This window comes from Garra rufa, unplaced genomic scaffold, assembly GCF_049309525.1.
Source record: "Garra rufa unplaced genomic scaffold, GarRuf1.0 hap1_unplaced_003, whole genome shotgun sequence".
Classification (NCBI taxonomy): domain Eukaryota; kingdom Metazoa; phylum Chordata; class Actinopteri; order Cypriniformes; family Cyprinidae; genus Garra; species Garra rufa.
The window spans coordinates 8251544-8272562 of NW_027394278.1; the positions used below are offsets into that span (position 1 = coordinate 8251544).

Consider the following 21019-nt stretch of genomic DNA (forward strand, 5'->3'; position numbering starts at 1 on the left):
GCACCTTCAGCCGAATGTCAGCGGATACTATGTCAACTAGATGAGCCCCAGAGACAGATCATCAGTAAAGAAGGCATCCACATGCCACAGCAAACTACTCGAGCTGGTGAAAATGTTCACCAAATGCCCGCCGCTGAGTTCTTTTAAAACAAGCCAGCTTATTGAAGGTGCACAAGATAAACGCCCTGAGAAAGCTGTGCCTCGCAACCCTAAGAATGGCATAGGCGTTAGTGGACACCTGACGCGCGTGCAAAACTCCGGCATTTCACACGTCCCTGGGTGGGCTCGAACCACCAACCTTTCGGTTAACAGCCGAACGCGCTAACCGATTGCGCCACAGAGACAGCCGCTGTTGCTTGCTGCCGCCGGATCACCGGTGTAAAAGCAAGGGTTAGGGTTAGTGATAGGGATTAAAATTGCTCGCACTAACAGCGACATCTGTTTTGAAAGATGTTTCCGGAGCTCGCAAAATCCACTCAGCCTGCGCGGCGAATGGGCACGCTGGAGCCCGCCACCCTTTTGGGAAGAAAGAGAGTCAACAGAGCCGCCCAACGTGGGGCTCGAACCCACGACCCTGAGATTAAGAGTCTCATGCTCTACCGACTGAGCTAGCCGGGCTGATCGTGGGCTTCTTCACCGGGTCGGACCCAGTTTTCATCGGCCCCCAAATTACACAGGCGAAACGGAGGCTCTCGCGTTGTGCGAGACTGTCGAGCCCTCCCCGTGGGTAGGGCTTAGAGCAGGCTTAGAGATTTCTTCTGTCGGTTTTGACCCAATCTGTTTTTGGGAAGCGCAGTTTGACCCAGCAGTGCGGGCCAACAACACGTTCTGTTTTGCCGCGTGAAGGCGGGTCAATGCTTTGGACAGCGTATGGTTGAGATGTGATTTTCCACCAATTTGGGGCACCTTTCTTAAGGAAATCAAGGATGATTTCATGGGAAATGGCAAACTGCTGTAGCGTTTGGCTAACAAGCCAAAGCTACAAAGGATGTACCGGTGCCCCGTCGTCCGAGCAGAATCCACATTCGGCCGTAATCGGAGGTTACTACTAACGTTCGATTGTGTCTCATAGGGAGTTTGACGCAGGGCCTCAGTGGAAAACAGGCCCTCGGCGGCTGAAACAAAAGACGAAGAAGGCATCCACATGCACATGGTTCAGGAGTGTTAAACAAAGAAACCACGCAAGATGACGAGGTGGTCCAGCGGGTAAGGCGGTGGAAGGCTAATACATTGTGCTCGACATGCACTGGAAGCTTTAGCGCCACTGAGAGCCCACCGGACCAGACAGGCCCAACCTGTTTACGATGGGTAACGGTGAGCTGTAATTGCGCTGCAGTTTAATGATACCCGTCTTGAGGACATATTTACAAAACAACAAGCCTTCTGGCTCTGGCGCTCAATCATCAGCAGACACCTTTTCGACGAGAAACGAAACCAGGCTATTTTTTCTCAACAATACTCTAAGCCTCCAGAGAGGCTAGCAAAAATTGCCAAAGCTGACTGTATTTCAAGTCATCCTGGCGGGGTATTGGGTAAAGTTTTCAACCAGCAATGATCGCGCCTCGGATAAACCTCATAGGCTACAATATTGCCTCTGCGAAAGAATGCCGGCGACGGTCGTGACCTTTGCAGGCACCTACGTGGATGTGAACCGACAAGGTGGTAGCAAGCTTTAAACTGCCGCACAAACAGTCTCCTGGCACGGGTTGCTGCACCGTGTTTCTACGGAACAGATTAGAGGTGTGTAAAAGACGGCTCATTCACTATTCCCTCTGTGCTCAAAACAGCCTGCTGAAAGCACAGCAGCAGCAGCTGAAAAGGTCCGCAGCATGGCCTCTCTCAGTCAGCAAGGGGGCGGGGAGGCCGAGTGGTTAAGGCGATGGACTGCTAATCCCATCCTTGTCGTTCGGTTCCTTTAGCACTGGACCTTAATCTAGGTCCTGGGGACCCCATGCTGAACTTTTTGTGTGTCCTCCTTATCTAACACACTCAGTTCAGTTCTTTGAGTTCTCTACTAATGAGCTGATGATCTGAATCGGGAGTGCTAAATAAAAGACGGCACGTAGTACGACGAGGTGGCCGAGTGGTTAAGGCGATGGACTGCTAATCCATTGTGCTCTGCACGCGTGGGTTCGAATCCCATCCTCGTCGTTCGGTACATTTAGCAGTGATCCTCGTTCCTGGGGACCCCACTCTGCAATTTTTGTGTGTCTTCCCTATCTGACACACTCAGTTCAGTTCACTGAGCGCTCTACTAATGAGCTGGTGGTCTGAATCGGGAGTGTTAAACAAAAGGACCGCGCAAAACGAAAGGTGGTCGAGTGGTTAAGGCGATGCAAGGCTAGTCCGTTGTGCTCGGCACGCCTTGGTTTGTGTGGGTTCGAATCCCATCCTCTTCATTTGATGCTTTAGCACCACTGAGAGCCCACCGGAACAGACAGGCCCAACCTGTTTACGATGGGTAGCGGTGAGCTGTGATTGTGCTGTAGTTTATTGATACCTGCCGCAAAGTCTTGAGAACATATTGACAAAACAACAAGTCTTCTGGCTCCGGCACGCTATGATCGGTGGACACCTCTTTGACGAGGACCAACAACCAGCCACGCCAATAAAAGGAAACAAAACGAAGCAAGACTATCTTTCTCAACAAGCCTCCAGAGAGAATGGCAAAAATTGCCGATGCTGACTGTATTTCAAGTCATCCCGGTGGGGTATTGGGTATTGACTTTGTGGCAACATGGAACTTTTGCATCTACATTAATATTAGTCTGTTTCTTCTTATTCTGAGGTCACCAAAGCCACCAGATCCATTCTGCATTCCGATCTGATGGTCACTACAGTCCCCCGGTTCCAGTCCGTACCAAGAGCAGATGGTGGATCAGCACCTTCAGCCGAATGTCAGCGGATACTATGTCAACTAGATGAGCCCCAGAGACAGATCATCAGTAAAGAAGGCATCCACATGCCACAGCAAACTACTCGAGCTGGTGAAAATGTTCACCAAATGCCCGCCGCTGAGTTCTTTTAAAACAAGCCAGCTTATTGAAGGTGCACAAGATAAACGCCCTGAGAAAGCTGTGCCTCGCAACCCTAAGAATGGCATAGGCGTTAGTGGACACCTGACGCGCGTGCAAAACTCCGGCATTTCACACGTCCCTGGGTGGGCTCGAACCACCAACCTTTCGGTTAACAGCCGAACGCGCTAACCGATTGCGCCACAGAGACAGCCGCTGTTGCTTGCTGCCGCCGGATCACCGGTGTAAAAGCAAGGGTTAGGGTTAGTGATAGGGATTAAAATTGCTCGCACTAACAGCGACATCTGTTTTGAAAGATGTTTCCGGAGCTCGCAAAATCCACTCAGCCTGCGCGGCGAATGGGCACGCTGGAGCCCGCCACCCTTTTGGGAAGAAAGAGAGTCAACAGAGCCGCCCAACGTGGGGCTCGAACCCACGACCCTGAGATTAAGAGTCTCATGCTCTACCGACTGAGCTAGCCGGGCTGGTCGTGGGCTTCTTCACCGGGTCGGACCCAGTTTTCATCGGCCCCCAAATTACACAGGCGAAACGGAGGCTCTCGCGTTGTGCGAGACTGTCGAGCCCTCCCCGTGGGTAGGGCTTAGAGCAGGCTTAGAGATTTCTTCTGTCGGTTTTGACCCAATCTGTTTTTGGGAAGCGCAGTTTGACCCAGCAGTGCGGGCCAACAACACGTTCTGTTTTGCCGCGTGAAGGCGGGTCAATGCTTTGGACAGCGTATGGTTGAGATGTGATTTTCCACCAATTTGGGGCACCTTTCTTAAGGAAATCAAGGATGATTTCATGGGAAATGGCAAACTGCTGTAGCGTTTGGCTAACAAGCCAAAGCTACAAAGGATGTACCGGTGCCCCGTCGTCCGAGCAGAATCCACATTCGGCCGTAATCGGAGGTTACTACTAACGTTCGATTGTGTCTCATAGGGAGTTTGACGCAGGGCCTCAGTGGAAAACAGGCCCTCGGCGGCTGAAACAAAAGACGAAGAAGGCATCCACATGCACATGGTTCAGGAGTGTTAAACAAAGAAACCACGCAAGATGACGAGGTGGTCCAGCGGGTAAGGCGGTGGAAGGCTAATACATTGTGCTCGACATGCACTGGAAGCTTTAGCGCCACTGAGAGCCCACCGGACCAGACAGGCCCAACCTGTTTACGATGGGTAACGGTGAGCTGTAATTGCGCTGCAGTTTAATGATACCCGTCTTGAGGACATATTTACAAAACAACAAGCCTTCTGGCTCTGGCGCTCAATCATCAGCAGACACCTTTTCGACGAGAAACGAAACCAGGCTATTTTTTCTCAACAATACTCTAAGCCTCCAGAGAGGCTAGCAAAAATTGCCAAAGCTGACTGTATTTCAAGTCATCCTGGCGGGGTATTGGGTAAAGTTTTCAACCAGCAATGATCGCGCCTCGGATAAACCTCATAGGCTACAATATTGCCTCTGCGAAAGAATGCCGGCGACGGTCGTGACCTTTGCAGGCACCTACGTGGATGTGAACCGACAAGGTGGTAGCAAGCTCTAAACTGCCGCACAAACAGTCTCCTGGCACGGGTTGCTGCACCGTGTTTCTACGGAACAGATTAGAGGTGTGTAAAAGACGGCTCATTCACTATTCCCTCTGTGCTCAAAACAGCCTGCTGAAAGCACAGCAGCAGCAGCTGAAAAGGTCCGCAGCATGGCCTCTCTCAGTCAGCAAGGGGGCGGGGAGGCCGAGTGGTTAAGGCGATGGACTGCTAATCCCATCCTTGTCGTTCGGTTCCTTTAGCACTGGACCTTAATCTAGGTCCTGGGGACCCCATGCTGAACTTTTTGTGTGTCCTCCTTATCTAACACACTCAGTTCAGTTCTTTGAGTTCTCTACTAATGAGCTGATGATCTGAATCGGGAGTGCTAAATAAAAGACGGCACGTAGTACGACGAGGTGGCCGAGTGGTTAAGGCGATGGACTGCTAATCCATTGTGCTCTGCACGCGTGGGTTCGAATCCCATCCTCGTCGTTCGGTACATTTAGCAGTGATCCTCGTTCCTGGGGACCCCACTCTGCAATTTTTGTGTGTCTTCCCTATCTGACACACTCAGTTCAGTTCACTGAGCGCTCTACTAATGAGCTGGTGGTCTGAATCGGGAGTGTTAAACAAAAGGACCGCGCAAAACGAAAGGTGGTCGAGTGGTTAAGGCGATGCAAGGCTAGTCCGTTGTGCTCGGCACGCCTTGGTTTGTGTGGGTTCGAATCCCATCCTCTTCATTTGATGCTTTAGCACCACTGAGAGCCCACCGGAACAGACAGGCCCAACCTGTTTACGATGGGTAGCGGTGAGCTGTGATTGTGCTGTAGTTTATTGATACCTGCCGCAAAGTCTTGAGAACATATTGACAAAACAACAAGTCTTCTGGCTCCGGCACGCTATGATCGGTGGACACCTCTTTGACGAGGACCAACAACCAGCCACGCCAATAAAAGGAAACAAAACGAAGCAAGACTATCTTTCTCAACAAGCCTCCAGAGAGAATGGCAAAAATTGCCGATGCTGACTGTATTTCAAGTCATCCCGGTGGGGTATTGGGTATTGACTTTGTGGCAACATGGAACTTTTGCATCTACATTAATATTAGTCTGTTTCTTCTTATTCTGAGGTCACCAAAGCCACCAGATCCATTCTGCATTCCGATCTGATGGTCACTACAGTCCCCCGGTTCCAGTCCGTACCAAGAGCAGATGGTGGATCAGCACCTTCAGCCGAATGTCAGCGGATACTATGTCAACTAGATGAGCCCCAGAGACAGATCATCAGTAAAGAAGGCATCCACATGCCACAGCAAACTACTCGAGCTGGTGAAAATGTTCACCAAATGCCCGCCGCTGAGTTCTTTTAAAACAAGCCAGCTTATTGAAGGTGCACAAGATAAACGCCCTGAGAAAGCTGTGCCTCGCAACCCTAAGAATGGCATAGGCGTTAGTGGACACCTGACGCGCGTGCAAAACTCCGGCATTTCACACGTCCCTGGGTGGGCTCGAACCACCAACCTTTCGGTTAACAGCCGAACGCGCTAACCGATTGCGCCACAGAGACAGCCGCTGTTGCTTGCTGCCGCCGGATCACCGGTGTAAAAGCAAGGGTTAGGGTTAGGGATTAAAATTGCTCGCACTAACAGCGACATCTGTTTTGAAAGATGTTTCCGGAGCCCGAAAATCCACTCAGCCTGCGCGGCGAATGGGCACGCTGGAGCCCGCCACCCTTTTGGGAAGAAAGAGAGTCAACAGAGCCGCCCAACGTGGGGCTCGAACCCACGACCCTGAGATTAAGAGTATCATGCTCTACCGACTGAGCTAGCCGGGCTGGTCGTGGGCTTCTTCACCGGGTCGGACCCAGTTTTCATCGGCCCCCAAATTACACAGGCGAAACGGAGGCTCTCGCGTTGTGCGAGACTGTCGAGCCCTCCCCGTGGGTAGGGCTTAGAGCAGGCTTAGAGTTTTCTTCTGTCGGTTTTGACCCAATCTGTTTTTGGGAAGCGCAGTTTGACCCAGCAGTGCGGGCCAACAACACGTTCTGTTTTGCCGCGTGAAGGCGGGTCAATGCTTTGGACAGCGTATGGTTGAGATGTGATTTTCCACCAATTTGGGGCACCTTTCTTAAGGAAATCAAGGATGATTTCATGGGAAATGGCAAACTGCTGTAGCGTTTGGCTAACAAGCCAAAGCTACAAAGGATGTACCGGTGCCCCGTCGTCCGAGCAGAATCCACATTCGGCCGTAATCGGAGGTTACTACTAACGTTCGATTGTGTCTCATAGGGAGTTTGACGCAGGGCCTCAGTGGAAAACAGGCCCTCGGCGGCTGAAACAAAAGACGAAGAAGGCATCCACATGCACATGGTTCAGGAGTGTTAAACAAAGAAACCACGCAAGATGACGAGGTGGTCCAGCGGGTAAGGCGGTGGAAGGCTAATACATTGTGCTCGACATGCACTGGAAGCTTTAGCGCCACTGAGAGCCCACCGGACCAGACAGGCCCAACCTGTTTACGATGGGTAACGGTGAGCTGTAATTGCGCTGCAGTTTAATGATACCCGTCTTGAGGACATATTTACAAAACAACAAGCCTTCTGGCTCTGGCGCTCAATCATCAGCAGACACCTTTTCGACGAGAAACGAAACCAGGCTATTTTTTCTCAACAATACTCTAAGCCTCCAGAGAGGCTAGCAAAAATTGCCAAAGCTGACTGTATTTCAAGTCATCCTGGCGGGGTATTGGGTAAAGTTTTCAACCAGCAATGATCGCGCCTCGGATAAACCTCATAGGCTACAATATTGCCTCTGCGAAAGAATGCCGGCGACGGTCGTGACCTTTGCAGGCACCTACGTGGATGTGAACCGACAAGGTGGTAGCAAGCTTTAAACTGCCGCACAAACAGTCTCCTGGCACGGGTTGCTGCACCGTGTTTCTACGGAACAGATTAGAGGTGTGTAAAAGACGGCTCATTCACTATTCCCTCTGTGCTCAAAACAGCCTGCTGAAAGCACAGCAGCAGCAGCTGAAAAGGTCCGCAGCATGGCCTCTCTCAGTCAGCAAGGGGGCGGGGAGGCCGAGTGGTTAAGGCGATGGACTGCTAATCCCATCCTTGTCGTTCGGTTCCTTTAGCACTGGACCTTAATCTAGGTCCTGGGGACCCCATGCTGAACTTTTTGTGTGTCCTCCTTATCTAACACACTCAGTTCAGTTCTTTGAGTTCTCTACTAATGAGCTGATGATCTGAATCGGGAGTGCTAAATAAAAGACGGCACGTAGTACGACGAGGTGGCCGAGTGGTTAAGGCGATGGACTGCTAATCCATTGTGCTCTGCACGCGTGGGTTCGAATCCCATCCTCGTCGTTCGGTACATTTAGCAGTGATCCTCGTTCCTGGGGACCCCACTCTGCAATTTTTGTGTGTCTTCCCTATCTGACACACTCAGTTCAGTTCACTTAGCGCTCTACTAATGAGCTGGTGGTCTGAATCGGGAGTGTTAAACAAAAGGACCGCGCAAAACGAAAGGTGGTCGAGTGGTTAAGGCGATGCAAGGCTAGTCCGTTGTGCTCGGCACGCCTTGGTTTGTGTGGGTTCGAATCCCATCCTCTTCATTTGATGCTTTAGCACCACTGAGAGCCCACCGGAACAGACAGGCCCAACCTGTTTACGATGGGTAGCGGTGAGCTGTGATTGTGCTGTAGTTTATTGATACCTGCCGCAAAGTCTTGAGAACATATTGACAAAACAACAAGTCTTCTGGCTCCGGCACGCTATGATCGGTGGACACCTCTTTGACGAGGACCAACAACCAGCCACGCCAATAAAAGGAAACAAAACGAAGCAAGACTATCTTTCTCAACAAGCCTCCAGAGAGAATGGCAAAAATTGCCGATGCTGACTGTATTTCAAGTCATCCCGGTGGGGTATTGGGTATTGACTTTGTGGCAACATGGAACTTTTGCATCTACATTAATATTAGTCTGTTTCTTCTTATTCTGAGGTCACCAAAGCCACCAGATCCATTCTGCATTCCGATCTGATGGTCACTACAGTCCCCCGGTTCCAGTCCGTACCAAGAGCAGATGGTGGATCAGCACCTTCAGCCGAATGTCAGCGGATACTATGTCAACTAGATGAGCCCCAGAGACAGATCATCAGTAAAGAAGGCATCCACATGCCACAGCAAACTACTCGAGCTGGTGAAAATGTTCACCAAATGCCCGCCGCTGAGTTCTTTTAAAACAAGCCAGCTTATTGAAGGTGCACAAGATAAACGCCCTGAGAAAGCTGTGCCTCGCAACCCTAAGAATGGCATAGGCGTTAGTGGACACCTGACGCGCGTGCAAAACTCCGGCATTTCACACGTCCCTGGGTGGGCTCGAACCACCAACCTTTCGGTTAACAGCCGAACGCGCTAACCGATTGCGCCACAGAGACAGCCGCTGTTGCTTGCTGCCGCCGGATCACCGGTGTAAAAGCAAGGGTTAGGGTTAGTGATAGGGATTAAAATTGCTCGCACTAACAGCGACATCTGTTTTGAAAGATGTTTCCGGAGCTCGCAAAATCCACTCAGCCTGCGCGGCGAATGGGCACGCTGGAGCCCGCCACCCTTTTGGGAAGAAAGAGAGTCAACAGAGCCGCCCAACGTGGGGCTCGAACCCACGACCCTGAGATTAAGAGTCTCATGCTCTACCGACTGAGCTAGCCGGGCTGGTCGTGGGCTTCTTCACCGGGTCGGACCCAGTTTTCATCGGCCCCCAAATTACACAGGCGAAACGGAGGCTCTCGCGTTGTGCGAGACTGTCGAGCCCTCCCCGTGGGTAGGGCTTAGAGCAGGCTTAGAGATTTCTTCTGTCGGTTTTGACCCAATCTGTTTTTGGGAAGCGCAGTTTGACCCAGCAGTGCGGGCCAACAACACGTTCTGTTTTGCCGCGTGAAGGCGGGTCAATGCTTTGGACAGCGTATGGTTGAGATGTGATTTTCCACCAATTTGGGGCACCTTTCTTAAGGAAATCAAGGATGATTTCATGGGAAATGGCAAACTGCTGTAGCGTTTGGCTAACAAGCCAAAGCTACAAAGGATGTACCGGTGCCCCGTCGTCCGAGCAGAATCCACATTCGGCCGTAATCGGAGGTTACTACTAACGTTCGATTGTGTCTCATAGGGAGTTTGACGCAGGGCCTCAGTGGAAAACAGGCCCTCGGCGGCTGAAACAAAAGACGAAGAAGGCATCCACATGCACATGGTTCAGGAGTGTTAAACAAAGAAACCACGCAAGATGACGAGGTTGTCCAGCGGGTAAGGCGGTGGAAGGCTAATACATTGTGCTCGACATGCACTGGAAGCTTTAGCGCCACTGAGAGCCCACCGGACCAGACAGGCCCAACCTGTTTACGATGGGTAACGGTGAGCTGTAATTGCGCTGCAGTTTAATGATACCCGTCTTGAGGACATATTTACAAAACAACAAGCCTTCTGGCTCTGGCGCTCAATCATCAGCAGACACCTTTTCGACGAGAAACGAAACCAGGCTATTTTTTCTCAACAATACTCTAAGCCTCCAGAGAGGCTAGCAAAAATTGCCAAAGCTGACTGTATTTCAAGTCATCCTGGCGGGGTATTGGGTAAAGTTTTCAACCAGCAATGATCGCGCCTCGGATAAACCTCATAGGCTACAATATTGCCTCTGCGAAAGAATGCCGGCGACGGTCGTGACCTTTGCAGGCACCTACGTGGATGTGAACCGACAAGGTGGTAGCAAGCTTTAAACTGCCGCACAAACAGTCTCCTGGCACGGGTTGCTGCACCGTGTTTCTACGGAACAGATTAGAGGTGTGTAAAAGACGGCTCATTCACTATTCCCTCTGTGCTCAAAACAGCCTGCTGAAAGCACAGCAGCAGCAGCTGAAAAGGTCCGCAGCATGGCCTCTCTCAGTCAGCAAGGGGGCGGGGAGGCCGAGTGGTTAAGGCGATGGACTGCTAATCCCATCCTTGTCGTTCGGTTCCTTTAGCACTGGACCTTAATCTAGGTCCTGGGGACCCCATGCTGAACTTTTTGTGTGTCCTCCTTATCTAACACACTCAGTTCAGTTCTTTGAGTTCTCTACTAATGAGCTGATGATCTGAATCGGGAGTGCTAAATAAAAGACGGCACGTAGTACGACGAGGTGGCCGAGTGGTTAAGGCGATGGACTGCTAATCCATTGTGCTCTGCACGCGTGGGTTCGAATCCCATCCTCGTCGTTCCGTACATTTAGCAGTGATCCTCGTTCCTGGGGACCCCACTCTGCAATTTTTGTGTGTCTTCCCTATCTGACACACTCAGTTCAGTTCACTGAGCGCTCTACTAATGAGCTGGTGGTCTGAATCGGGAGTGTTAAACAAAAGGACCGCGCAAAACGAAAGGTGGTCGAGTGGTTAAGGCGATGCAAGGCTAGTCCGTTGTGCTCGGCACGCCTTGGTTTGTGTGGGTTCGAATCCCATCCTCTTCATTTGATGCTTTAGCACCACTGAGAGCCCACCGGAACAGACAGGCCCAACCTGTTTACGATGGGTAGCGGTGAGCTGTGATTGTGCTGTAGTTTATTGATACCTGCCGCAAAGTCTTGAGAACATATTGACAAAACAACAAGTCTTCTGGCTCCGGCACGCTATGATCGGTGGACACCTCTTTGACGAGGACCAACAACCAGCCACGCCAATAAAAGGAAACAAAACGAAGCAAGACTATCTTTCTCAACAAGCCTCCAGAGAGAATGGCAAAAATTGCCGATGCTGACTGTATTTCAAGTCATCCCGGTGGGGTATTGGGTATTGACTTTGTGGCAACATGGAACTTTTGCATCTACATTAATATTAGTCTGTTTCTTCTTATTCTGAGGTCACCAAAGCCACCAGATCCATTCTGCATTCCGATCTGATGGTCACTACAGTCCCCCGGTTCCAGTCCGTACCAAGAGCAGATGGTGGATCAGCACCTTCAGCCGAATGTCAGCGGATACTATGTCAACTAGATGAGCCCCAGAGACAGATCATCAGTAAAGAAGGCATCCACATGCCACAGCAAACTACTCGAGCTGGTGAAAATGTTCACCAAATGCCCGCCGCTGAGTTCTTTTAAAACAAGCCAGCTTATTGAAGGTGCACAAGATAAACGCCCTGAGAAAGCTGTGCCTCGCAACCCTAAGAATGGCATAGGCGTTAGTGGACACCTGACGCGCGTGCAAAACTCCGGCATTTCACACGTCCCTGGGTGGGCTCGAACCACCAACCTTTCGGTTAACAGCCGAACGCGCTAACCGATTGCGCCACAGAGACAGCCGCTGTTGCTTGCTGCCGCCGGATCACCGGTGTAAAAGCAAGGGTTAGGGTTAGGGATTAAAATTGCTCGCACTAACAGCGACATCTGTTTTGAAAGATGTTTCCGGAGCCCGAAAATCCACTCAGCCTGCGCGGCGAATGGGCACGCTGGAGCCCGCCACCCTTTTGGGAAGAAAGAGAGTCAACAGAGCCGCCCAACGTGGGGCTCGAACCCACGACCCTGAGATTAAGAGTATCATGCTCTACCGACTGAGCTAGCCGGGCTGGTCGTGGGCTTCTTCACCGGGTCGGACCCAGTTTTCATCGGCCCCCAAATTACACAGGCGAAACGGAGGCTCTCGCGTTGTGCGAGACTGTCGAGCCCTCCCCGTGGGTAGGGCTTAGAGCAGGCTTAGAGTTTTCTTCTGTCGGTTTTGACCCAATCTGTTTTTGGGAAGCGCAGTTTGACCCAGCAGTGCGGGCCAACAACACGTTCTGTTTTGCCGCGTGAAGGCGGGTCAATGCTTTGGACAGCGTATGGTTGAGATGTGATTTTCCACCAATTTGGGGCACCTTTCTTAAGGAAATCAAGGATGATTTCATGGGAAATGGCAAACTGCTGTAGCGTTTGGCTAACAAGCCAAAGCTACAAAGGATGTACCGGTGCCCCGTCGTCCGAGCAGAATCCACATTCGGCCGTAATCGGAGGTTACTACTAACGTTCGATTGTGTCTCATAGGGAGTTTGACGCAGGGCCTCAGTGGAAAACAGGCCCTCGGCGGCTGAAACAAAAGACGAAGAAGGCATCCACATGCACATGGTTCAGGAGTGTTAAACAAAGAAACCACGCAAGATGACGAGGTGGTCCAGCGGGTAAGGCGGTGGAAGGCTAATACATTGTGCTCGACATGCACTGGAAGCTTTAGCGCCACTGAGAGCCCACCGGACCAGACAGGCCCAACCTGTTTACGATGGGTAACGGTGAGCTGTAATTGCGCTGCAGTTTAATGATACCCGTCTTGAGGACATATTTACAAAACAACAAGCCTTCTGGCTCTGGCGCTCAATCATCAGCAGACACCTTTTCGACGAGAAACGAAACCAGGCTATTTTTTCTCAACAATACTCTAAGCCTCCAGAGAGGCTAGCAAAAATTGCCAAAGCTGACTGTATTTCAAGTCATCCTGGCGGGGTATTGGGTAAAGTTTTCAACCAGCAATGATCGCGCCTCGGATAAACCTCATAGGCTACAATATTGCCTCTGCGAAAGAATGCCGGCGACGGTCGTGACCTTTGCAGGCACCTACGTGGATGTGAACCGACAAGGTGGTAGCAAGCTTTAAACTGCCGCACAAACAGTCTCCTGGCACGGGTTGCTGCACCGTGTTTCTACGGAACAGATTAGAGGTGTGTAAAAGACGGCTCATTCACTATTCCCTCTGTGCTCAAAACAGCCTGCTGAAAGCACAGCAGCAGCAGCTGAAAAGGTCCGCAGCATGGCCTCTCTCAGTCAGCAAGGGGGCGGGGAGGCCGAGTGGTTAAGGCGATGGACTGCTAATCCCATCCTTGTCGTTCGGTTCCTTTAGCACTGGACCTTAATCTAGGTCCTGGGGACCCCATGCTGAACTTTTTGTGTGTCCTCCTTATCTAACACACTCAGTTCAGTTCTTTGAGTTCTCTACTAATGAGCTGATGATCTGAATCGGGAGTGCTAAATAAAAGACGGCACGTAGTACGACGAGGTGGCCGAGTGGTTAAGGCGATGGACTGCTAATCCATTGTGCTCTGCACGCGTGGGTTCGAATCCCATCCTCGTCGTTCGGTACATTTAGCAGTGATCCTCGTTCCTGGGGACCCCACTCTGCAATTTTTGTGTGTCTTCCCTATCTGACACACTCAGTTCAGTTCACTTAGCGCTCTACTAATGAGCTGGTGGTCTGAATCGGGAGTGTTAAACAAAAGGACCGCGCAAAACGAAAGGTGGTCGAGTGGTTAAGGCGATGCAAGGCTAGTCCGTTGTGCTCGGCACGCCTTGGTTTGTGTGGGTTCGAATCCCATCCTCTTCATTTGATGCTTTAGCACCACTGAGAGCCCACCGGAACAGACAGGCCCAACCTGTTTACGATGGGTAGCGGTGAGCTGTGATTGTGCTGTAGTTTATTGATACCTGCCGCAAAGTCTTGAGAACATATTGACAAAACAACAAGTCTTCTGGCTCCGGCACGCTATGATCGGTGGACACCTCTTTGACGAGGACCAACAACCAGCCACGCCAATAAAAGGAAACAAAACGAAGCAAGACTATCTTTCTCAACAAGCCTCCAGAGAGAATGGCAAAAATTGCCGATGCTGACTGTATTTCAAGTCATCCCGGTGGGGTATTGGGTATTGACTTTGTGGCAACATGGAACTTTTGCATCTACATTAATATTAGTCTGTTTCTTCTTATTCTGAGGTCACCAAAGCCACCAGATCCATTCTGCATTCCGATCTGATGGTCACTACAGTCCCCCGGTTCCAGTCCGTACCAAGAGCAGATGGTGGATCAGCACCTTCAGCCGAATGTCAGCGGATACTATGTCAACTAGATGAGCCCCAGAGACAGATCATCAGTAAAGAAGGCATCCACATGCCACAGCAAACTACTCGAGCTGGTGAAAATGTTCACCAAATGCCCGCCGCTGAGTTCTTTTAAAACAAGCCAGCTTATTGAAGGTGCACAAGATAAACGCCCTGAGAAAGCTGTGCCTCGCAACCCTAAGAATGGCATAGGCGTTAGTGGACACCTGACGCGCGTGCAAAACTCCGGCATTTCACACGTCCCTGGGTGGGCTCGAACCACCAACCTTTCGGTTAACAGCCGAACGCGCTAACCGATTGCGCCACAGAGACAGCCGCTGTTGCTTGCTGCCGCCGGATCACCGGTGTAAAAGCAAGGGTTAGGGTTAGTGATAGGGATTAAAATTGCTCGCACTAACAGCGACATCTGTTTTGAAAGATGTTTCCGGAGCTCGCAAAATCCACTCAGCCTGCGCGGCGAATGGGCACGCTGGAGCCCGCCACCCTTTTGGGAAGAAAGAGAGTCAACAGAGCCGCCCAACGTGGGGCTCGAACCCACGACCCTGAGATTAAGAGTCTCATGCTCTACCGACTGAGCTAGCCGGGCTGGTCGTGGGCTTCTTCACCGGGTCGGACCCAGTTTTCATCGGCCCCCAAATTACACAGGCGAAACGGAGGCTCTCGCGTTGTGCGAGACTGTCGAGCCCTCCCCGTGGGTAGGGCTTAGAGCAGGCTTAGAGATTTCTTCTGTCGGTTTTGACCCAATCTGTTTTTGGGAAGCGCAGTTTGACCCAGCAGTGCGGGCCAACAACACGTTCTGTTTTGCCGCGTGAAGGCGGGTCAATGCTTTGGACAGCGTATGGTTGAGATGTGATTTTCCACCAATTTGGGGCACCTTTCTTAAGGAAATCAAGGATGATTTCATGGGAAATGGCAAACTGCTGTAGCGTTTGGCTAACAAGCCAAAGCTACAAAGGATGTACCGGTGCCCCGTCGTCCGAGCAGAATCCACATTCGGCCGTAATCGGAGGTTACTACTAACGTTCGATTGTGTCTCATAGGGAGTTTGACGCAGGGCCTCAGTGGAAAACAGGCCCTCGGCGGCTGAAACAAAAGACGAAGAAGGCATCCACATGCACATGGTTCAGGAGTGTTAAACAAAGAAACCACGCAAGATGACGAGGTGGTCCAGCGGGTAAGGCGGTGGAAGGCTAATACATTGTGCTCGACATGCACTGGAAGCTTTAGCGCCACTGAGAGCCCACCGGACCAGACAGGCCCAACCTGTTTACGATGGGTAACGGTGAGCTGTAATTGCGCTGCAGTTTAATGATACCCGTCTTGAGGACATATTTACAAAACAACAAGCCTTCTGGCTCTGGCGCTCAATCATCAGCAGACACCTTTTCGACGAGAAACGAAACCAGGCTATTTTTTCTCAACAATACTCTAAGCCTCCAGAGAGGCTAGCAAAAATTGCCAAAGCTGACTGTATTTCAAGTCATCCTGGCGGGGTATTGGGTAAAGTTTTCAACCAGCAATGATCGCGCCTCGGATAAACCTCATAGGCTACAATATTGCCTCTGCGAAAGAATGCCGGCGACGGTCGTGACCTTTGCAGGCACCTACGTGGATGTGAACCGACAAGGTGGTAGCAAGCTTTAAACTGCCGCACAAACAGTCTCCTGGCACGGGTTGCTGCACCGTGTTTCTACGGAACAGATTAGAGGTGTGTAAAAGACGGCTCATTCACTATTCCCTCTGTGCTCAAAACAGCCTGCTGAAAGCACAGCAGCAGCAGCTGAAAAGGTCCGCAGCATGGCCTCTCTCAGTCAGCAAGGGGGCGGGGAGGCCGAGTGGTTAAGGCGATGGACTGCTAATCCCATCCTTGTCGTTCGGTTCCTTTAGCACTGGACCTTAATCTAGGTCCTGGGGACCCCATGCTGAACTTTTTGTGTGTCCTCCTTATCTAACACACTCAGTTCAGTTCTTTGAGTTCTCTACTAATGAGTTGATGATCTGAATCGGGAGTGCTAAATAAAAGACGGCACGTAGTACGACGAGGTGGCCGAGTGGTTAAGGCGATGGACTGCTAATCCATTGTGCTCTGCACGCGTGGGTTCGAATCCCATCCTCGTCGTTCGGTACATTTAGCAGTGATCCTTGTTCCTGGGGACCCCACTCTGCAATTTTTGTGTGTCTTCCCTATCTGACACACTCAGTTCAGTTCACTGAGCGCTCTACTAATGAGCTGGTGGTCTGAATCGGGAGTGTTAAACAAAAGGACCGCGCAAAACGAAAGGTGGTCGAGTGGTTAAGGCGATGCAAGGCTAGTCCGTTGTGCTCGGCACGCCTTGGTTTGTGTGGGTTCGAATCCCATCCTCTTCATTTGATGCTTTAGCACCACTGAGAGCCCACCGGAACAGACAGGCCCAACCTGTTTACGATGGGTAGCGGTGAGCTGTGATTGTGCTGTAGTTTATTGATACCTGCCGCAAAGTCTTGAGAACATATTGACAAAACAACAAGTCTTCTGGCTCCGGCACGCTATGATCGGTGGACACCTCTTTGACGAGGACCAACAACCAGCCACGCCAATAAAAGGAAACAAAACGAAGCAAGACTATCTTTCTCAACAAGCCTCCAGAGAGAATGGCAAAAATTGCCGATGCTGACTGTATTTCAAGTCATCCCGGTGGGGTATTGGGTATTGACTTTGTGGCAACATGGAACTTTTGCATCTACATTAATATTAGTCTGTTTCTTCTTATTCTGAGGTCACCAAAGCCACCAGATCCATTCTGCATTCCGATCTGATGGTCACTACAGTCCCCCGGTTCCAGTCCGTACCAAGAGCAGATGGTGGATCAGCACCTTCAGCCGAATGTCAGCGGATACTATGTCAACTAGATGAGCCCCAGAGACAGATCATCAGTAAAGAAGGCATCCACATGCCACAGCAAACTACTCGAGCTGGTGAAAATGTTCACCAAATGCCCGCCGCTGAGTTCTTTTAAAACAAGCCAGCTTATTGAAGGTGCACAAGATAAACGCCCTGAGAAAGCTGTGCCTCGCAACCCTAAGAATGGCATAGGCGTTAGTGGACACCTGACGCGCGTGCAAAACTCCGGCATTTCACACGTCCCTGGGTGGGCTCGAACCACCAACCTTTCGGTTAACAGCCGAACGCGCTAACCGATTGCGCCACAGAGACAGCCGCTGTTGCTTGCTGCCGCCGGATCACCGGTGTAAAAGCAAGGGTTAGGGTTAGTGATAGGGATTAAAATTGCTCGCACTAACAGCGACATCTGTTTTGAAAGATGTTTCCGGAGCTCGCAAAATCCACTCAGCCTGCGCGGCGAATGGGCACGCTGGAGCCCGCCACCCTTTTGGGAAGAAAGAGAGTCAACAGAGCCGCCCAACGTGGGGCTCGAACCCACGACCCTGAGATTAAGAGTCTCATGCTCTACCGACTGAGCTAGCCGGGCTGATCGTGGGCTTCTTCACCGGGTCGGACCCAGTTTTCATCGGCCCCCAAATTACACAGGCGAAACGGAGGCTCTCGCGTTGTGCGAGACTGTCGAGCCCTCCCCGTGGGTAGGGCTTAGAGCAGGCTTAGAGATTTCTTCTGTCGGTTTTGACCCAATCTGTTTTTGGGAAGCGCAGTTTGACCCAGCAGTGCGGGCCAACAACACGTTCTGTTTTGCCGCGTGAAGGCGGGTCAATGCTTTGGACAGCGTATGGTTGAGATGTGATTTTCCACCAATTTGGGGCACCTTTCTTAAGGAAATCAAGGATGATTTCATGGGAAATGGCAAACTGCTGTAGCGTTTGGCTAACAAGCCAAAGCTACAAAGGATGTACCGGTGCCCCGTCGTCCGAGCAGAATCCACATTCGGCCGTAATCGGAGGTTACTACTAACGTTCGATTGTGTCTCATAGGGAGTTTGACGCAGGGCCTCAGTGGAAAACAGGCCCTCGGCGGCTGAAACAAAAGACGAAGAAGGCATCCACATGCACATGGTTCAGGAGTGTTAAACAAAGAAACCACGCAAGATGACGAGGTGGTCCAGCGGGTAAGGCGGTGGAAGGCTAATACATTGTGCTCGACATGCACTGGAAGCTTTAGCGCCACTGAGAGCCCACCGGACCAGACAGGCCCAACCTGTTTACGATGGGTAACGGTGAGCTGTAATTGCGCTGCAGTTTAATGATACCCGTCTTGAGGACATATTTACAAAACAACAAGCCTTCTGGCTCTGGCGCTCAATCATCAGCAGACACCTTTTCGACGAGAAACGAAACCAGGCTATTTTTTCTCAACAATACTCTAAGCCTCCAGAGAGGCTAGCAAAAATTGCCAAAGCTGACTGTATTTCAAGTCATCCTGGCGGGGTATTGGGTAAAGTTTTCAACCAGCAATGATCGCGCCTCGGATAAACCTCATAGGCTACAATATTGCCTCTGCGAAAGAATGCCGGCGACGGTCGTGACCTTTGCAGGCACCTACGTGGATGTGAACCGACAAGGTGGTAGCAAGCTTTAAACTGCCGCACAAACAGTCTCCTGGCACGGGTTGCTGCACCGTGTTTCTACGGAACAGATTAGAGGTGTGTAAAAGACGGCTCATTCACTATTCCCTCTGTGCTCAAAACAGCCTGCTGAAAGCACAGCAGCAGCAGCTGAAAAGGTCCGCAGCATGGCCTCTCTCAGTCAGCAAGGGGGCGGGGAGGCCGAGTGGTTAAGGCGATGGACTGCTAATCCCATCCTTGTCGTTCGGTTCCTTTAGCACTGGACCTTAATCTAGGTCCTGGGGACCCCATGCTGAACTTTTTGTGTGTCCTCCTTATCTAACACACTCAGTTCAGTTCTTTGAGTTCTCTACTAATGAGCTGATGATCTGAATCGGGAGTGCTAAATAAAAGACGGCACGTAGTACGACGAGGTGGCCGAGTGGTTAAGGCGATGGACTGCTAATCCATTGTGCTCTGCACGCGTGGGTTCGAATCCCATCCTCGTCGTTCGGTACATTTAGCAGTGATCCTCGTTCCTGGGGACCCCACTCTGCAATTTTTGTGTGTCTTCCCTATCTGACACACTCAGTTCAGTTCACTGAGCGCTCTACTAATGAGCTGGTGGTCTGAATCGGGAGTGTTAAACAAAAGGACCGCGCAAAACGAAAGGTGGTCGAGTGGTTAAGGCGATGCAAGGCTAGTCCGTTGTGCTCGGCACGCCTTGGTTTGTGTGGGTTCGAATCCCATCCTCTTCATTTGATGCTTTAGCACCACTGAGAGCCCACCGGAACAGACAGGCCCAACCTGTTTACGATGGGTAGCGGTGAGCTGTGATTGTGCTGTAGTTTATTGATACCTGCCGCAAAGTCTTGAGAACATATTGACAAAACAACAAGTCTTCTGGCTCCGGCACGCTATGATCGGTGGACACCTCTTTGACGAGGACCAACAACCAGCCACGCCAATAAAAGGAAACAAAACGAAGCAAGACTATCTTTCTCAACAAGCCTCCAGAGAGAATGGCAAAAATTGCCGATGCTGACTGTATTTCAAGTCATCCCGGTGGGGTATTGGGTATTGACTTTGTGGCAACATGGAACTTTTGCATCTACATTAATATTAGTCTGTTTCTTCTTATTCTGAGGTCACCAAAGCCACCAGATCCATTCTGCATTCCGATCTGATGGTCACTACAGTCCCCCGGTTCCAGTCCGTACCAAGAGCAGATGGTGGATCAGCACCTTCAGCCGAATGTCAGCGGATACTATGTCAACTAGATGAGCCCCAGAGACAGATCATCAGTAAAGAAGGCATCCACATGCCACAGCAAACTACTCGAGCTGGTGAAAATGTTCACCAAATGCCCGCCGCTGAGTTCTTTTAAAACAAGCCAGCTTATTGAAGGTGCACAAGATAAACGCCCTGAGAAAGCTGTGCCTCGCAACCCTAAGAATGGCATAGGCGTTAGTGGACACCTGACGCGCGTGCAAAACTCCGGCATTTCACACGTCCCTGGGTGGGCTCGAACCACCAACCTTTCGGTTAACAGCCGAACGCGCTAACCGATTGCGCCACAGAGACAGCCGCTGTTGCTTGCTGCCGCCGGATCACCGGTGTAAAAGCAAGGGTTAGGGTTAGGGATTAAAATTGCTCGCACTAACAGCGACATCTGTTTTGAAAGATGTTTCCGGAGCCCGAAAATCCACTCAGCCTGCGCGGCGAATGGGCACGCTGGAGCCCGCCACCCTTTTGGGAAGAAAGAGAGTCAACAGAGCCGCCCAACGTGGGGCTCGAACCCACGACCCTGAGATTAAGAGTATCATGCTCTACCGACTGAGCTAGCCGGGCTGGTCGTGGGCTTCTTCACCGGGTCGGACCCAGTTTTCATCGGCCCCCAAATTACACAGGCGAAACGGAGGCTCTCGCGTTGTGCGAGACTGTCGAGCCCTCCCCGTGGGTAGGGCTTAGAGCAGGCTTAGAGTTTTCTTCTGTCGGTTTTGACCCAATCTGTTTTTGGGAAGCGCAGTTTGACCCAGCAGTGCGGGCCAACAACACGTTCTGTTTTGCCGCGTGAAGGCGGGTCAATGCTTTGGACAGCGTATG

At 51.2% G+C, this 21019-nt stretch overlaps 27 non-coding genes across 27 annotated transcripts; 7 read left to right on the plus strand and 20 right to left on the minus strand.

The window, feature by feature from the left end:
- Positions 1–270: 270 nt before the first annotated feature.
- On the minus strand, positions 271–344 carry trnan-guu (transfer RNA asparagine (anticodon GUU)). Its single transcript has one exon. It is a non-coding gene; the product is annotated as a tRNA-Asn (tRNA).
- A 201-nt stretch (positions 345–545) lies between these two features.
- Positions 546–618, minus strand: trnak-cuu (transfer RNA lysine (anticodon CUU)). The gene has a single exon. It is a non-coding gene; the product is annotated as a tRNA-Lys (tRNA).
- Positions 619–1465: 847 nt separating this feature from the next.
- LOC141311066 (U4 spliceosomal RNA) lies at positions 1466–1606 on the minus strand. The gene has a single exon (XR_012348532.1). It is a non-coding gene; the product is annotated as a U4 spliceosomal RNA (small nuclear RNA).
- Positions 1607–2069: 463 nt separating this feature from the next.
- Positions 2070–2151, plus strand: trnas-gcu (transfer RNA serine (anticodon GCU)). The gene has a single exon. It is a non-coding gene; the product is annotated as a tRNA-Ser (tRNA).
- A 1000-nt stretch (positions 2152–3151) lies between these two features.
- On the minus strand, positions 3152–3225 carry trnan-guu (transfer RNA asparagine (anticodon GUU)). The gene has a single exon. It is a non-coding gene; the product is annotated as a tRNA-Asn (tRNA).
- Positions 3226–3426: 201 nt separating this feature from the next.
- On the minus strand, positions 3427–3499 carry trnak-cuu (transfer RNA lysine (anticodon CUU)). The gene has a single exon. It is a non-coding gene; the product is annotated as a tRNA-Lys (tRNA).
- Positions 3500–4346: 847 nt separating this feature from the next.
- LOC141311068 (U4 spliceosomal RNA) lies at positions 4347–4487 on the minus strand. Its single transcript, XR_012348533.1, has one exon. It is a non-coding gene; the product is annotated as a U4 spliceosomal RNA (small nuclear RNA).
- Positions 4488–4950: 463 nt separating this feature from the next.
- trnas-gcu (transfer RNA serine (anticodon GCU)) lies at positions 4951–5032 on the plus strand. Its single transcript has one exon. It is a non-coding gene; the product is annotated as a tRNA-Ser (tRNA).
- A 1000-nt stretch (positions 5033–6032) lies between these two features.
- trnan-guu (transfer RNA asparagine (anticodon GUU)) lies at positions 6033–6106 on the minus strand. Its single transcript has one exon. It is a non-coding gene; the product is annotated as a tRNA-Asn (tRNA).
- Positions 6107–7220: 1114 nt separating this feature from the next.
- On the minus strand, positions 7221–7361 carry LOC141311069 (U4 spliceosomal RNA). The gene has a single exon (XR_012348534.1). It is a non-coding gene; the product is annotated as a U4 spliceosomal RNA (small nuclear RNA).
- A 463-nt stretch (positions 7362–7824) lies between these two features.
- trnas-gcu (transfer RNA serine (anticodon GCU)) lies at positions 7825–7906 on the plus strand. Its single transcript has one exon. It is a non-coding gene; the product is annotated as a tRNA-Ser (tRNA).
- Positions 7907–8906: 1000 nt separating this feature from the next.
- On the minus strand, positions 8907–8980 carry trnan-guu (transfer RNA asparagine (anticodon GUU)). Its single transcript has one exon. It is a non-coding gene; the product is annotated as a tRNA-Asn (tRNA).
- Positions 8981–9181: 201 nt separating this feature from the next.
- trnak-cuu (transfer RNA lysine (anticodon CUU)) lies at positions 9182–9254 on the minus strand. Its single transcript has one exon. It is a non-coding gene; the product is annotated as a tRNA-Lys (tRNA).
- An 847-nt stretch (positions 9255–10101) lies between these two features.
- Positions 10102–10242, minus strand: LOC141311071 (U4 spliceosomal RNA). The gene has a single exon (XR_012348536.1). It is a non-coding gene; the product is annotated as a U4 spliceosomal RNA (small nuclear RNA).
- A 463-nt stretch (positions 10243–10705) lies between these two features.
- Positions 10706–10787, plus strand: trnas-gcu (transfer RNA serine (anticodon GCU)). Its single transcript has one exon. It is a non-coding gene; the product is annotated as a tRNA-Ser (tRNA).
- Positions 10788–11787: 1000 nt separating this feature from the next.
- trnan-guu (transfer RNA asparagine (anticodon GUU)) lies at positions 11788–11861 on the minus strand. The gene has a single exon. It is a non-coding gene; the product is annotated as a tRNA-Asn (tRNA).
- A 1114-nt stretch (positions 11862–12975) lies between these two features.
- On the minus strand, positions 12976–13116 carry LOC141311072 (U4 spliceosomal RNA). Its single transcript, XR_012348537.1, has one exon. It is a non-coding gene; the product is annotated as a U4 spliceosomal RNA (small nuclear RNA).
- Positions 13117–13579: 463 nt separating this feature from the next.
- On the plus strand, positions 13580–13661 carry trnas-gcu (transfer RNA serine (anticodon GCU)). The gene has a single exon. It is a non-coding gene; the product is annotated as a tRNA-Ser (tRNA).
- Positions 13662–14661: 1000 nt separating this feature from the next.
- On the minus strand, positions 14662–14735 carry trnan-guu (transfer RNA asparagine (anticodon GUU)). Its single transcript has one exon. It is a non-coding gene; the product is annotated as a tRNA-Asn (tRNA).
- Positions 14736–14936: 201 nt separating this feature from the next.
- trnak-cuu (transfer RNA lysine (anticodon CUU)) lies at positions 14937–15009 on the minus strand. The gene has a single exon. It is a non-coding gene; the product is annotated as a tRNA-Lys (tRNA).
- An 847-nt stretch (positions 15010–15856) lies between these two features.
- Positions 15857–15997, minus strand: LOC141311073 (U4 spliceosomal RNA). Its single transcript, XR_012348539.1, has one exon. It is a non-coding gene; the product is annotated as a U4 spliceosomal RNA (small nuclear RNA).
- Positions 15998–16460: 463 nt separating this feature from the next.
- trnas-gcu (transfer RNA serine (anticodon GCU)) lies at positions 16461–16542 on the plus strand. The gene has a single exon. It is a non-coding gene; the product is annotated as a tRNA-Ser (tRNA).
- Positions 16543–17542: 1000 nt separating this feature from the next.
- On the minus strand, positions 17543–17616 carry trnan-guu (transfer RNA asparagine (anticodon GUU)). Its single transcript has one exon. It is a non-coding gene; the product is annotated as a tRNA-Asn (tRNA).
- Positions 17617–17817: 201 nt separating this feature from the next.
- Positions 17818–17890, minus strand: trnak-cuu (transfer RNA lysine (anticodon CUU)). Its single transcript has one exon. It is a non-coding gene; the product is annotated as a tRNA-Lys (tRNA).
- An 847-nt stretch (positions 17891–18737) lies between these two features.
- LOC141311074 (U4 spliceosomal RNA) lies at positions 18738–18878 on the minus strand. Its single transcript, XR_012348540.1, has one exon. It is a non-coding gene; the product is annotated as a U4 spliceosomal RNA (small nuclear RNA).
- A 463-nt stretch (positions 18879–19341) lies between these two features.
- Positions 19342–19423, plus strand: trnas-gcu (transfer RNA serine (anticodon GCU)). The gene has a single exon. It is a non-coding gene; the product is annotated as a tRNA-Ser (tRNA).
- Positions 19424–20423: 1000 nt separating this feature from the next.
- On the minus strand, positions 20424–20497 carry trnan-guu (transfer RNA asparagine (anticodon GUU)). Its single transcript has one exon. It is a non-coding gene; the product is annotated as a tRNA-Asn (tRNA).
- Between the last annotated feature and the right edge of the window lie 522 nt (positions 20498–21019).